The sequence below is a fragment of the Aphelocoma coerulescens genome, chromosome 2 (genome assembly GCF_041296385.1).
Source record: "Aphelocoma coerulescens isolate FSJ_1873_10779 chromosome 2, UR_Acoe_1.0, whole genome shotgun sequence".
Taxonomy (NCBI): domain Eukaryota; kingdom Metazoa; phylum Chordata; class Aves; order Passeriformes; family Corvidae; genus Aphelocoma; species Aphelocoma coerulescens.
The window spans coordinates 59231602-59246660 of record NC_091015.1 but is presented as its reverse complement, the minus strand read 5'-3'; the positions used below and the strand labels follow the sequence as shown (position 1 = coordinate 59246660).

At 36.8% G+C, this 15059-nt stretch overlaps 1 protein-coding gene across 1 annotated transcript in view; it reads left to right on the top strand.

Annotated features, from left to right (window-relative positions):
- The window catches only part of CNTNAP2 (contactin associated protein 2), a 1047354-nt gene that overhangs the window by 770819 nt on the left and 261476 nt on the right, over positions 1 to 15059 (top strand). The window lies entirely within an intron of this gene.

The following is a 15059-nucleotide window of genomic DNA, read 5'->3' as shown; positions in this document are numbered from 1 at the left end:
CATTTTATTGTTTCCATCAACAAGGTATCTTGCATTGTCATTAAGTTAGTGGATAGAGCTTTAAAGATACTTTGCTGTAGCTCCTTTGAATCAGACCTTTCCTTTTCAGAGTGGAGGTATTTCTGACTTTGTATCAGGGTATTTGTGTGTGGGTCATGCTACATGTTTCACTTGGTGATAGAAAATAGCATTCGGCACCTGTGTTAGCCCACAACGTGACCCATACTTTTTAACCTGTGAATTGAGAGAATTAAACATTTATTAGCTTTAATTTAATATGCCTTGCAGAGGTTGAACTGCAAGTCATATCAATGGTGGTTACAAATGATAATATCAAGGACGACACATTTTCAGTCACCTCCTGTCACAGAGTTTACAGCATGGACCATCTGAGAACATTTTGGAGGGGTTTCACCTGCAGTCACATGTAAGCACAAGAGCTGGATGATTATGCCCAGTTTCTTCCTATTTTCTATTTTCAAATTACCAGTGTTTTCACTCAAGAGTATAACAACCTCATGGCTGTTTCTGAGTCAGATTCATCCAGAAATCCTCACTGCATGTAGATAGAATGGGCTTTATATTTAGCCACTTACAAGCAATATTACTTGGGCAATGCAACATAATGTACTTCTCTGACAAAACATCATGAATAAGGAGCCCAGGGCTCAGATAAAATGTTCCTGACTGCAAGGAACAGTAGTGCATTTCTTGGTAGTACCTGACATTTCTGCTTCAAGAATAATACAATCATCAACATCAATGTTCAAAGGGAATGAAGTACCACAGTGCCTAATTCAAAGATCAGACCTTTCTGAAATGAGAAGTTGAGAAGAGAAATGGGGAAGGAAAATGTGAATTAAACCAAATAAATTTGTCAAAACTTTCTGTAAGTTGGAATAAAAATGCACAATAAAAATGTACAAGGTGAAATCAAACTCTTCTGTCTTCTTGAAAGCAACTTTTATAAGCTTTAAAAATATTTTAGAATTCTAGTAAAAATTTGCTACCTTACTTTGATAGACGTTAGACTTATATGAACACATACCTGAGTATTTGTTTATATACCTAGGATGTATTTTCCTTTGGTCTCTAAATGGAAAATTTCTGAAAGAATAATAAGGTCATTCTATTATTTCAGATGACCAACCTCTTTAAAGGATGTGACAGGAGCAATTTATCAACAAATTAGCTCTGAAAGACTAACCAAAGAGGCCATCTTCTACTTGAAATTAAATTGGTACTGCTTTTAACCCCTGATGATACTTATTTTAGTGAGTGTGATGCAAAGACATCCAGCACCTACTTTCCCTGTCACTGTAGAGCTTGTTCTTCCATTAAAAGACTTACTATAGAAACTAAACTATGTGTTTCTACAAATGAAGATGGGAAAGAAGTTTTATACACACTATAGTAAATTTGTGTTTCTTCTGTTAAAAAGAAAAAAAAATTAAATTTTTTTTCTTGCTTTTGGCATCTTTATTTTCCTAATTTTATTACTGGGCATTGTTTGGGTTTTTTTTTTTTTTTGTTTGTTTGTTTTTGTTTTTTGGGGTTTTTTTGGCTACTAAATGCTCCTCACTCTCATTTCATAGGAAACACAGAAAACACAGAAGTTAAAATATCTTTTTTCTCAGTGCCAAAATCTTCAAGACCTTTAGTGAAGCCAGTATCTTACTCTGAAATTCAGGGTAAAATGAAACTGGTATGTCTGTTCAGCTGACTGGTAAATGGATGCCAACAACTTAAAATATTTCAAATGTAAAATAATAGCATTTGGTTTTCTCTTAGTCTTACAAAGGATGTTTGTATCCATGTGATAGTTTGTCTGACTTTTAAAAACTTAAGTTTTAGCTGGATGTTTCCATTATTTCTAAATTTTCAAAGCAAGGGATAGCATTACTTGGTTCACAATATTGAAGTCAAGTGTCAGGATGCTAACAGGAAGGATGGTAATGTCTAATGCTAATGCCTTTGATATAACTAGTAAATGTCAGCCTGCTATTGTTCTTTCACGTGTCTTTTCCCTATCCACACAGATGTGTTCTGTGAAGATACTCTGTAAAACATATTTAGCAGGAAATACCCTGGCTCTGTTTATCACATATATTTATAGGAAGTTCTGAAATGAAGACATCAGAACCCTTGCACTGGATCTGTTTTACCACCAGAATAAGGATAGCAGTTTTAAAGGAGGTAGTTACAAACATATGGGCTTCTATTAGAGTTCCTGTTCCTGCAGGCTATTTAAGGAAGTCTTGTAGCTACTCAGGTTAGAGTAGATTCAAATTGAAGCTGAGCACTGTTGGCACTCTTTTAAGATGCAAACAAACCATTCTAAACAGCAGGAGATAAAAATACAGTCATGTTCTGTCCATATTGCACTCTAATTTTCCGGTTGGCTGATTACCATTGACTAATTAGGTAATCCAAAGAAAGTTTGTATTGCTCTTTGTATTGCATCTAATTGGGGCAGGGGGGAGGACGTTAAGTGAGTAAAGTCAGAAGTTCAGTGCTTAGAATATATGGAGAATTTGTCTCACTGACATTTAGGCTTTGTAACTGAGCAGAGATATAATCCCATCACCATTTCACCCTTCTGACAAAATATAGAAGAGACAATGGAAAAGAAAACTACCTTATCTGTTATTTTGAAGAGTTTATGAATGTATAGGGTTATTTGCCAAGGAGTTGATAGTATTTTCTGCAATCAACTGATTAATTTGCTCCTAGAGAAAACATTTATTGCATTACAGTTCTAAAGTTAAAAACATGATAGAGAAGTGAGAGGGATTGAAAACTGAAAAAGGTGATCCAGCTGCTGCCATAACATTGTGCAGATTTGGAGATTAAGTAGCTTTTATAACATTAGAAGAGCAAAGAAGAAAATAATCTATAATATTTTATCTATTTTTTCTTTCATGCAATTACACTTGATACTTCACGAAACTCATGATAGCATTTAGTATTTTTGTTTAGCAATATAACATATCTGCTATTGCATCTATTTTGTGCATCAGCTCTCTATATAGCATGCTGGTTCCAAGGTGCTGTGTGTTATTTGTTGGCACACATAGTTACTCTGATAAGTATAGAAGGAAATATATATATATATATATATATCCTGTGACACTTCTCAGTCACAGGATCATGCATGGTGACATATATATTATCTATATTATATGTAAGTATATATATATACTCTGATAAGTATAGAAGAAAACTAAACTGGCATATTCCTGGAAGTTTAAATGTAGAAAAACACTTTTCTAATTTTTTTCCTCTCCCTCCTTTTCTTCTATGAGCTGCCAAGGAAAGTTTTAATTGAACTTGATCAGTTTTTCTGTTGCTAGTAACTTTTGAAATGTATTTTCAGCCAGCTGAATTGCATGTTCAGTTTTTGCTTGATTTGTGTTTGTTTCTTTTAAGATAACAGAGTATTTTTGAAAAATGTTATGTTTTCCATGAATTTCTATCAAGTCTTGTTTGGCCCTCACAATAGTGGTCTTTTGAGAAGAGTATAGGACTTATGCCAGGTACCGAATGCATGAAGTAAGATAACCATTCTACATCAGTAATAAAGATACACAATTATTTTATAAAATAATAAATGCAACATCAGCCTCCGTTTCAGTAAGCAGGGTAGGAGCTGGCTACAAAAATAGATGTGTTGGCCAACACACTCAACAAATACTTGGTTGCACAGTGACTCTCAGGTACCATGAGACTATTCTCAGGTACCACACAGTTCCAGGTCCATCTTCTTAGATTTTTTCATGTTGATCTTGTTTCTTCATCAAATCTCATGCTCCTAGCTTGGGTTTTTTGTTTTGGTTTCCAAACCTTTTTTCTTTGACCATTTCACTGTCATCTTCTCTGTCTTGTCCATTACTTTCTTAGCTAGCCATGTCACTTCAGGCCCTCTTAGCTCACCATTTAGTTTATTTTCATTTTGGTTTGATAGCTCCTAGTTCCCTGCCTGAATTCCCTGTTAGTCTGTCTCTCTCCTGTTTTACCTCTGCATCCTTCTAGACTCCTCTACAATCTATCCAGCCATTCCCAATTTCCACTGTCTCGAACTCCATACACACACTTTTGAATCTTCAGATCTTTCCTCTTCTTTGTATCCCAATAAGAAACAGGGCATAGCTTCACTGTTGGTTGATGCTATCAGATGTACAAGTAGAGAAATACAGTTATCCAGAGAATATGTACAAATACCATTTATTTATCAACTTTATGCCAACATGTAAATGAATATTTTTCAGTGTGGTCTTGGTTATACTTTATTGCACTCCAAACCTTGCTGTGGGTGATAAAGGAAACAAAACTGATATTCAAAGCCAAGGCTTTGTTGTCAATATAGTTCAAATCTTAACAGTCTAATCAGAGAATTATTGTAAGTACAGTTGTAATTATTAAAGACCAGGAAAACAGGGTTTTGTCACATAAAATGACAATAATAATCAAAATAATCAATTATAATTTTTATACACACATTTTTCACTATTTACCCTTTTCTCTAGTATTATGTTCACCCTTCCACTTCCCTTCTGGGTCCTAACATTGATACCACCACCCTTCCTTATTCAGGGCCAGTTGACAGCACGTCTTTGGTGTCCCAAGTTCTTTGCTGGGAAAAGTTGGATGCTGGTGGAGTTTCTTCCTTTTATCTCCTCTAAGGTTTACTTGGGACTCATTTTGTGTTTTCCAGCTTGCCCACACTACTTCTGAATTCTCCCTATATGATGTTTTATTTAGGTTAGATGCTTGTTCTTTCTTCTCTTTGTCCTACAGCCACTTCTTCCCAGCTCCCCAGCATGCTTTTCTTTACCTGACCTCTGGTTTGTAGGTCTACTGTCCCCAGGGACAGCATGTCCCCTTATTCTTATCATTCTACTCTTGTATCCTGAACCTGTGTCCCTGCTTTTCAGGGCGCCTGTTACCTTATCAGACCTGTATTCCTCTGCAGTGTGCATTATTTATAAATATTTAATTCTGCACAGAATAACTACATTTTTGAATGAAAACACTAGGATTATAACTCAAGAAGAAAAGCAAAGTTAAGTAAATTAGGCATACCCATGTTGTGGGGGTTTTTTTAAGTTATTATGACAAAACCTAGTTAAAACAGAGGTTGAGTCAGGTCAACAGCAGCTCATAAAAAAATCTAACAAGCCTCAGTCCTAAAGCCTTGCAAACTCAGGACAATGCCTACAGAGTTTAAAATCTGGGTCAAAGTCTGAGTTGGACAAAGGAATCATTTTTAAGCTTCAGCAAAATTGTTGAGAGGGGAAAAAAAAAGATAAAGCAGTTACTGAATTCCTTAAGGTTTTGTTGGAAGATTTCAGAAGCAATAGTCCCATCACAAATTCCTTAGAAAGACCTTTGTTTTAGCAAGCCACTTCACTGAAATTTATTTTACAGTATGAAAGCCAGAGTCTATCAGTAAATGTGTCTAAAACACTACAAATTAAGTGGTGTTCATAGGTGGTTTTTTTGACTTTTGGGACAAATATCTCTCTAAGGTAGTCTTTCATAGCACTGCTGTGACAGTGCTCATATGTTTGCATCTAACATGGAGAAAATAATAGCAACCAGATCCTAACAAAATTTTCTGTGCTTGCATTACATCTGAATCAGATTTACTTTCTGTAGAAGAGTAATTGAGTATTCTCTTTCATTTTATATACAGTTCTTTGCTTATGTCTCTGTAGTGTTCTATACAAAGCAAAACATTAGTCTCAAGCAAGATCCCAAGACTGCTGGCAGTCAAGCAGTACAATATATACTATTTTTAATCATCATAGTACTTTGGATACCTTCTGCATAGTCCTGCATTGGACACACAGGTCTCTCGATAACAGCAGAACTTCTCCTAGTGTGAGTTGGGTTTGGTTTGTGTTGCTCAAGTCATGAATTTAATCCAAAACTACATTCCTGGACTGGAGTTTAATATTATAGGCTTGGAAATAATTATTTTTAATCAACTAGAGCAATACTTGTTTTCTTGAAGAGACAATCTGATAGACTAACTCTTGTTTTTAAAGAGTGTTTTTATCATTTTGGTACATTAGATATGGAAAGAGTTTTTCACCATGGGGGCAATAAGTGGGGTAAGGTCATTTTGTTCATTTGTTAATAAAGATGATTTTTTTCTGAAACAAGTCCCAGAGTTCAAAACTAAAAAGGTCTGAACACATTTTCCCCAGTGAGTGATGAGCTGTGTTCTCTGCTCACATTCCTTTCTGCGCACTACAGAAAGGATTTTTCTTCTACCTGTGTTTCAAACACTGTCAAGTCAGTATGTAAGATCATACTTCTGCTAGCCTTCATAAATGATTAAATGTGTATTTTAAAGATCTCAAAATCAGGAGGTTTGAAATATTATTCCTGGGGTTTTTTTTTCTATTCTTTGTTTTTTTTATTCATTCTTATACATGTGTTTCAGTAAGAATGTTGCTGAGACCTACTCCATACTGCTTCAAAGTCTTGGTTGGTCAGATCTGGAACACTGATGTCAATCTACAAAACAGTAGTTCTTGAAAACTGGGAAGAGCCAGGTTCATATTTGAATAGTGACTTTTGTCTGTAATGGCTACTTTTTCCTAATCATACATCTCCTGTATTGATCACATTTCTTTTCCAGCTCTTTCTTTTCTAATGACAACACACCAGGATTTTATCATGCCATGTTAGTGTTACAGTAATTACTTGGCACCATGGGGGATCCTTTCCTGGAGATTATAAGCACTACATAATGCAAATAATAAATAATGGTATGAACAGCCTGGAAGACTTGCAATATATTCCTAATGACTAACATATATTTGGAGCTGAACATTTACCAAATCTGCCTTAAGCATCAGTAAAATGTAATCCACTGTGACCCAAATAAAAAGAGAACTTTTTCAGGTCAGTATTGGTTTTTGGTAATAAAATATTACCTTTTGCAGGACAGCATGCCATACTTCACTAACCTTCTGTTTACTCAGATAAGTTTTGTTTTCTCTGCAGACCTTAGAAAGCATAAATACTCTCTCTGTACTCTCATTTGTATTAAGGACAAGTTAGAAAACTGATTGCTCAGACCGATGCTTCTTATAGCAGCAGATCTTTCCTTTGTTGTGTTCATTCTGGAGATGCTTTTACAATTTCAGAGGTGTAAAGTTACCTGTATTATCTTCATCGAACGAAAGTGTCAAGACTTACTTGAAATTAAAGGCTGAAAAGTGGTTATCTGGCAGCACTGCGGTGGATTGCTAAACATTAATTATTGATGAAGACCTTGAACCACTTGAGTAAATGACATTAAAGACAACTGCTGTGAGAAGCCAGCTCAGGAGTGCCAAATTCTATTTATGATGGCACGGCATAAGGATAGATGAGCAAAGCAGTAGTGACAATCAATTCTGTTGCTCAAAAACAGATTACATGAGAGCCTGGTCTTAAGGACAGCACTTACTTAAAGAGGCAAAAATTATACACCATTAAAATAATTACTTTTTGTTCTCTCCGAATAGAGCAGAACATTAAAGCTTGTTAATTGATTTTAAAAGAAAAGTGAAATGAGATGTTGGATGTGATTAACATATGCTGACTTTGCCTCACTGAAATGTTTACTTATGAGTCCAGCATTGCTGTCACAGAGAAAATGAGTCTATTTGTCTTACTTTAGTCTCTGAAGGGCTGTTGCCAGCATTAGGAAGGTAGTGTGTGTATTTATATTAGCATATATACATACTGTCAAAGGAGTTAGCCTTTCAGGATTGAGGAAAACAGGTTAGAAATGGACAGATTATTTTCCTGGAGAATGATCATATCTGATTGTAACATAGCTCTATAATCCTAGATTTAAAAAATATGTGTTGTAAGCCAGCAAGCAATTGCACTACCCTTTTCTGTAGGAGTGTAAGCTTGGTTTGGGCATTCAAGACACAGGTGCAGTTCCTATTGAATTTATGCTACTGAGAGCAGGGATAGGAGTTCTATTATGAAAGCAGGTGCTTCATATTGACATGTGCTTAGTGATCCAAACGGGATAGCACTTTGAGTTATCCATGTCTAAGCTTATTTTTCAAACAGTAATAATATTCACTCAAAGTTCTTATTGACTAGGTTGGCTTGTTGTATGATGGCTTAGATGCATGATTGTAGTAAAAAAGGAAGGACCCTTCCTTTCCTTTAACAGCTAGGGCCATTACAGCTTTGTAGCAGGATGGGATGAATTTTTGGAGCAGAACACATGCTGCCTCTTAGAATAATGTTACAAGATTCTTCCCACAGTCCTTCAAGAAGCAGTGTGCTAGACATAGACAAAAATAGTCTCAAATTGCCGGATTTTCAACAAAGTTTCAAAAGTGAGAAGACATCGCTGATCTCACCTTTCATTGCAAATCTTTCATCACTCATCTTTCATGCAAATCCTCGTTAGCCTATCATGACCTTAACCTTGCTTTGTTTGGATAGTATTGCTTAATATTTTCTTATTGCCTTTGTGCTGGTTTTTTAGTGCTTCACAAAAAAACTTTGAGCCAAGACTGTGCATGGTGGTCTTATCAGGTAAATAGAAAAATATGTTGTGGAGAGACATAGCAAAATGCATTAGAGAAGTCAGAAAGAGCAGCATGTAATATGGAAATAAATATTTTCATTGTCTTGTGTTTTTCAGTACTTATATTTTATATTGCATTGAAGTAAATTTAAAAATAGCATTCATAATGTACCAAAATAGAGTGAAGTGTGCCTAAAAACATTTTTATTAACAATTTATTTGTACAGGTCGCAAATCAAATTTACTGTAGTTCTGTCACAGGTTTCACAAAAATTCATTTAGTTTATTTAATACTTCTTGTGGTGTAGAGATCACTTGGGAAAATACCACCTCTTAACCATGCTACTTAAAATTTGAGGTTTTAAGTAAGGAACTCTTTACTTTCTGTGTGTAAAAGCCTGAACTCAGCACTTGTGACACTGATTTTTACATGGCACCAACAGGACTTGTTATATTCATAAATAATAGCACTGTCAGCTACTTAAGATTGACATATTGAAATAATAAATAAATGTGGAGAGATTTAGGGTACAATGTAGAGGATGAATATGCCTTCATTATAACTTCTATACATGACTAAATAGTAGAAAAACTGATTTGCCAGTGGTGCATTGCATCAAAATGATAAATTAATTTCAACAATTCATAGATGTGTTCAGATTCATACATCTGATTGCCCAGAAGTCCTCAAAGAAATATTCAGAAAATCAAGAGATCTGCTTTTATTGAAAGGTACCAGAAGATTCAGTATGTACTAGCAAATATTCTCCCCAAAACTATCAGTGTTCCTCAGGCTTATGTTCAGCATGTGTGCACCTTAGTCAGGGAGACAGATGCAGCATTATATTGTATATTATGATTCTGTATAATATATTCTGTACTAGACTTAGAGAGAAAAATCCACACACAAACCACTGATTTTTTCATCTGAGTCAGGGAATTTTTAAGGAAATGAATGTATTTGCAGAAATCAACTACTGCATGATTTTATAATCAAGAAAAGCAATCAAGTCATGATGATTTCCTCATAGTAAATAATATAGCTAACTAGTAAGTTTTGTCAATAAAATGAAGACAGAGAAATTGTAATACTACATTGCTATTAATGTTGAAGTTTACAGGTTAAGCATATGTCTTATGTACTGACAGGGCAATATAAGGCAACAAAAAGAGTCCCAAAAGTGTAAATTTAAAAGTAAAATAGCTTTCTATTAATTGCTACATTTATGGGGTCTTTTTAATCTTGAAGAATGGGAGTTTTTACCTAATTGCTCCAAGACAAGAAATTCACCATTTTGTTTTGGATGATTGTGGGACATGTCTATAAAATTAAAATGCTTAGATATTTTAAATGCAATATTCTTTAAGGGAAAAAAAATAAAAACCCCTAGATGTTCTATGGACAAAGAAACAAAGATGTGAAGTCGTGAACTAAGAAATATCATGGAAGCCCAGGGAGACTATAGAAACAACAAAGCAGGAAGAGACATACACTGTTTGTGTCAGGTATACGAAGCTGTAAGTTCACTGAAAACAATTAGTAGACATGCTACATCCTGCTTATTCGAACTGCACCTGTGGGGTATGCTCAGCCCCTGCCCTGGAGGGATCTCTGCTGAGATAAGGAGATTGAGCAATCTCCCAGCAGGACTCCCTGGAAAGGCAGCCACTTTGGTCACAGCGAGGAAAGGCAGACCCACAATCCTTTGGGAGACACTATGCAAATCATTCTGTAACCCACTGGTCTGTTCCCATCCCAGATCCTCTGTAATCCATTGGTCCCTTACTGATCCCCTGTATCCCTATAAAAGCAAGCCCCCTGGGGCCCCTCCCGCAGAGAGGGCTCTCGTCCCTGGCTCCCCCTTCGCTGGAGGGGACCCACAATAAAGCTACCTCTGTGCGGAACCAGCCACACGAGCCTTCTCGTCTCTCTCTCTGGTCTGGCTTGGCCTGGAGGCTGCCCTGCAGAGCTGAGCTGGAATCACGAGCTGATAATCACTAAAGAGCTGACAGCCTCTGCACGGGCCCTCCTGCCAGCAGCTGAGGGGAGACACCGGGCCTTGGGAAGGTGATTCCTTTCGGGACCATCTCCCCAGACCGGTCACCTCTTCCTGGGTCAGAGCCGCTGACCCCACCACCAGCTGTAATATGCACCCAATTGTGGAAAGTAGAAAGTTTTAACGAAGAAAGCAGTCACGAACAAACATAGTATCAGATACAGGCATTCTAGAGAAATCTGTCTTCAATGCTTTTCATGCTGCTCTTCCACAGATCAGAAAATCATTCTAAACTGTCTGTTTCAGTAATATTTTTGAACCAAAATATATGTGTTAAGTACCAGTCCCAAGACATCTTCCTTGTTAGTTATGCTGACATATTTGTGCTTATTCAGCTTTTCTTTTTCATTTGCTTATTTTTTTATATCGATGCTAGTATTTATTTTAACTGACTAAACCTAAAATGTTCTGTGCATTTGCTGAAAGAAATAATGTGTTGGGGTCCCTCCCCCGCACCCTGTAGCCCTGGGAGAGGGGCCCTGGGGGGGAGGCACGGGGTTTCCCTGCCCCTGCTCAGCCTCGTTCCCCATGGGTTGGTTTGTGTTCCCCTGCGCGGGCAAAGCAGCTCAGGTCCTGTGACTGTGGCACAGTCTCTCGGCAGAGCCCGGCCATGCGGCTGGGGAAATAAACATCTCTGAAACATCTAGCAAGAATCCGTCCGTATATATTTCTTTTCCACGGGACTCCTGGTTTGATATAGGCGTGTTGCAGTATCCCCACTGTAACAATAATGCACAGCATTTTCAGGATTGTCTGGTTCTGTTCAAGATATGCATTAAAAAACATTAATTTAGAACAGCTGAATGAGTGTCTACGGCAAGTATTTTCATCATCATCAAGTGGCTTACCTAGAGTAAATACTAAATAGAAAACAGTTTAAAAATTTTGGTGATATTTTGTTTTTCATTTACTATTAAATGAATCTCTTCAAATAGGAAATTTAAAAAATATACATGTGAGTCTAGCAGTCAGTATATTCCAGGCTTGATCCCTTAAGGCATTGAGAATTTTACCCAGATTTTGGAAACTCCTTCAGTTCACAGTTACCCTTGATCACAGGAAAGATTCCACGAGGTCTGAAACTCCCTGTCTTGCTTCTTGTATTGATTTACCCTAGCGCAAAGAATAACCTAAAAGCTACTCTGTGTATATAGTCTTTAATCCCATCTGATTTTTATTGACATAGGTGTAAAGACAGCTTGGGCCCAGCATGCTACAAACACCATTGGGCTCCTTTCAACTCCAGCTGCACACACCTACATATCCACCAACCTTCTTGGGTAACAGAAGACAGACTGTATTTGATAAGAAGAACCCTGTCAAGGCCATGTTTAAATGGTGTGTATTGGTGCAGCACGGGCCCTGATGATTTAAAGCACTACATGCAAATGAAAGAGCGATAAAATATTTGTAGTGTGTAATGTCTAGAGATTCGATTTATACATTGTTTTATTTAGCAGGACTTTGGAAAGCAATTGATAGTCAGATAGGCTCTGGAGGGCAGCTTATAGAACTGTCTTAAGTATCCAACACATCAATAGACCAGATTTTATTCTCTCAGTGTTTTCCAGGCTCTTTGACCACAAAAAAATCTGGAAAAGGGGAATAAGCCCATCTTAAAATACCCACAAAATTTATAGAAGCAAGATAATTCATTTTCCTGACATGTCTTCTTAGTCAGTGCTAAGTAAATGGAGTCATGCCATGCCAATATTTTCATTATAGCAAAGACTTGCATGCTGGAGACAGGGCTGGTGTTGTCAAAGTCAATTTGCACTGAATCTGAGTTAGTCTTTGCCACTCTTGTTTGTCAAACAAAGTCCTGTATTCTTCACAGACTAAAGTGGAAAAAAAAATTAGTAGGGCAGACAAGACAGCTGGAGTCTTGGTGTTTGTGAAATAGAGCACTTGGCAATGTTGTGTGTTGTTACTTTAATATGACAGGACCTAAATAACATAAATCCTAAATAACAGTTATTGCAGTCACAATCTCTGAATTTACTCTAAAATGGATGCCTTCATGTAGGAAAATCACCCCTGCAGTTTGCTATTCCCAAAGGCCGAGGACTTTTTAGAACAGCATCCAAGAATATTATGAAACCAATAGCTAAGCTGAGGCAGTCAGCAAAAATCCTTCCAAAAAGAGTGATGGAAAAACAGTTTATTTGCCTAGGTTTCCCAGCTACAGTGAAGGTGGGCAGCTCACAAAAGCAGTTTATTTCTTTCTTTTTTTTTTTTCATAAATAAGAGAAAAATGAACTGAAATATCTGCTCCTTGGTTACAGCCAGCAGCTGTGAGATCTGGTTTCATGGCCCTTCCCTTTGCATGCCTATTTGGAGACTGAGCTGAAGATGAGCTCTCTTGTATTAAAGCACTCTCTCCCAGCCATTAGTGCTTGCTGCAGGTTTCTCTAAAGTCCTCTTGTCGTACTTGATTTGCTGCAAATAACAGTCATTGAAGCAGGACCTTGTAACTGTCTCTGGAACTTCATTCATTTCAGAAAGTTTCCACCATTATTCTTTTGAGTGAAGTGTGTTAGAGAACATAACTGAAATGAATAGATGTTTCAGCTGACATGGACAGACAAAACCCGACTAGAAATTTTTCAGTATTTGTATAGGGAGGCTTTGAATAGCTTGATGGTTTCAAGAACTGGGATGTTATGGAGGGTTTTTAATCCTGGTTTTAAGCAATTTATTGAACCTGACATATAATGTTAGCTCTTGTATGAAAAGGATCAGGATGTTATTTTAATAAATCAATAGTTCTTACTTAACCCTTTTCACTACTTGTGACTTTTATATACCTCCATTTTATCTACTCTCACTTATCTAATTTCAAGGCTGAAAAACCCTAGACTATGTAGGCATTTTCCTCCAGGAAATTGTTCTTTACTTTTAATCATCCTGTCACTGTTCAATGCCTTTGAAGTTTTGTCATCATCTTTTAGGATGTGGGCACAGGGTGAGGTTCAGGACAAAACTAGATATGATGTTACTGATCTGAGTCCCCTATTTATGTACTGAAAAAAGAGGATTTTCTGCCTTGTCTTTTTCTTTCCCAATAATTGCTACCAATTAGATTGTGCTGGGGTTTTGTTTTTTTGTTTTGTTTTGTTTTGTTTTTTTTGATTGGTAGAAAGATGATATTTTCACAGAATTGTCTTTTACCATTTCAAGGAGGTATGAGTTTGTTGGGGGGGTGGTATTTGGGCTTTTGGGTTTTTTTTGTTGGGGGGGTTGTTATATGGAGTAAGATTTATCTGTCTGTACCTCTGGCTGCTGTGCTAGTTTCAAGAAAAATATAGTAGTTTCTTTCTAAAACTTAATTGAATAAGAAAGATAACCCTCTTTCAGATTTCAGCAAGGTTTTTAACCACTTTAGTATTTTCAAATGCTAATCATCTTCATGAATTGGCCTTAGTGACACCTTTAGCACATACATATACATACTCTCAGTGCATATACAGCTGAGTTTTAGCTATCTTTGTTCTTGAAGTGAAAAATTCTGCACATCAGGAGTGTTTCAGTCTTGAACTCCATTCTGTGTTCAGTCTGGTTTTGGAGATAAACTTTTAGTTTCATCACATTTTAGTAGGAACAGCAATCTCTTCATCAGTGTGAGCACTCCTGTGTCTGGCAACCTATCATGAGTGAAATGAGAATTCTTTTAGTTCTCAAAACAGTCTGTCTGCACTTCAATCTTGCTTCACCTGTAAAATTGCTTCATTTTTAAGGAAGGCCATGGTAGTGTGCAGCTGCTTTGTGAAGGTGAGGAAGAGACAGTAGACACTCAGTTCCAATGGTTTGCTGCATACAGGTCTGGAAACAAATGCCCAGGAACCACCAGTGCTGAAGCAGCCACTTTTTCCTGTTTCAATGGGCATCTCTACCTGAAACTTGTTTTTGCAAACAAGAGAACCATGTTTTTCACAACTTCTGATAACACTTCCTAAGAACCACACCTTTTGGTTCTCAGCAAGAAATCCTTGTTTTGATGTTCTTATCAGATGTGGAAATTAGGCTTATAGCCAAAAATGTGTTATCCTCTCTTGACAATTTGAGGCCTGTTATATTGACAGAAACCACATACCAGCAAGTGACAGAGACACTTCAAAATTCTGTGAAACACAAGTTCAGAGTGGTCCATATTTGTCATTATATTTCCTAAGAGTTTCCTGATCTTTCTTAGGCTTAAGCCTGTGTGGTACTGAGATGCATTCCTCTTACAAACCAAAAGGTGATCACCTTGCTTCAGTTTATTTGTTTCTTTCATTTGGATAGTAGCCACAGTTTCCTGAAATTTTTTCGTGATACCATGAAGGGTTTCATTGCCTAGATTTTGTTCTCAGAAGAATAAACTTCTCCAGATTGGATAATGCTAACCAGCTATGTATTTCCTTTCTAGGTGTTCCTGTTCCCTTTTAGTTTTTTGGGGCTCTGTTTTC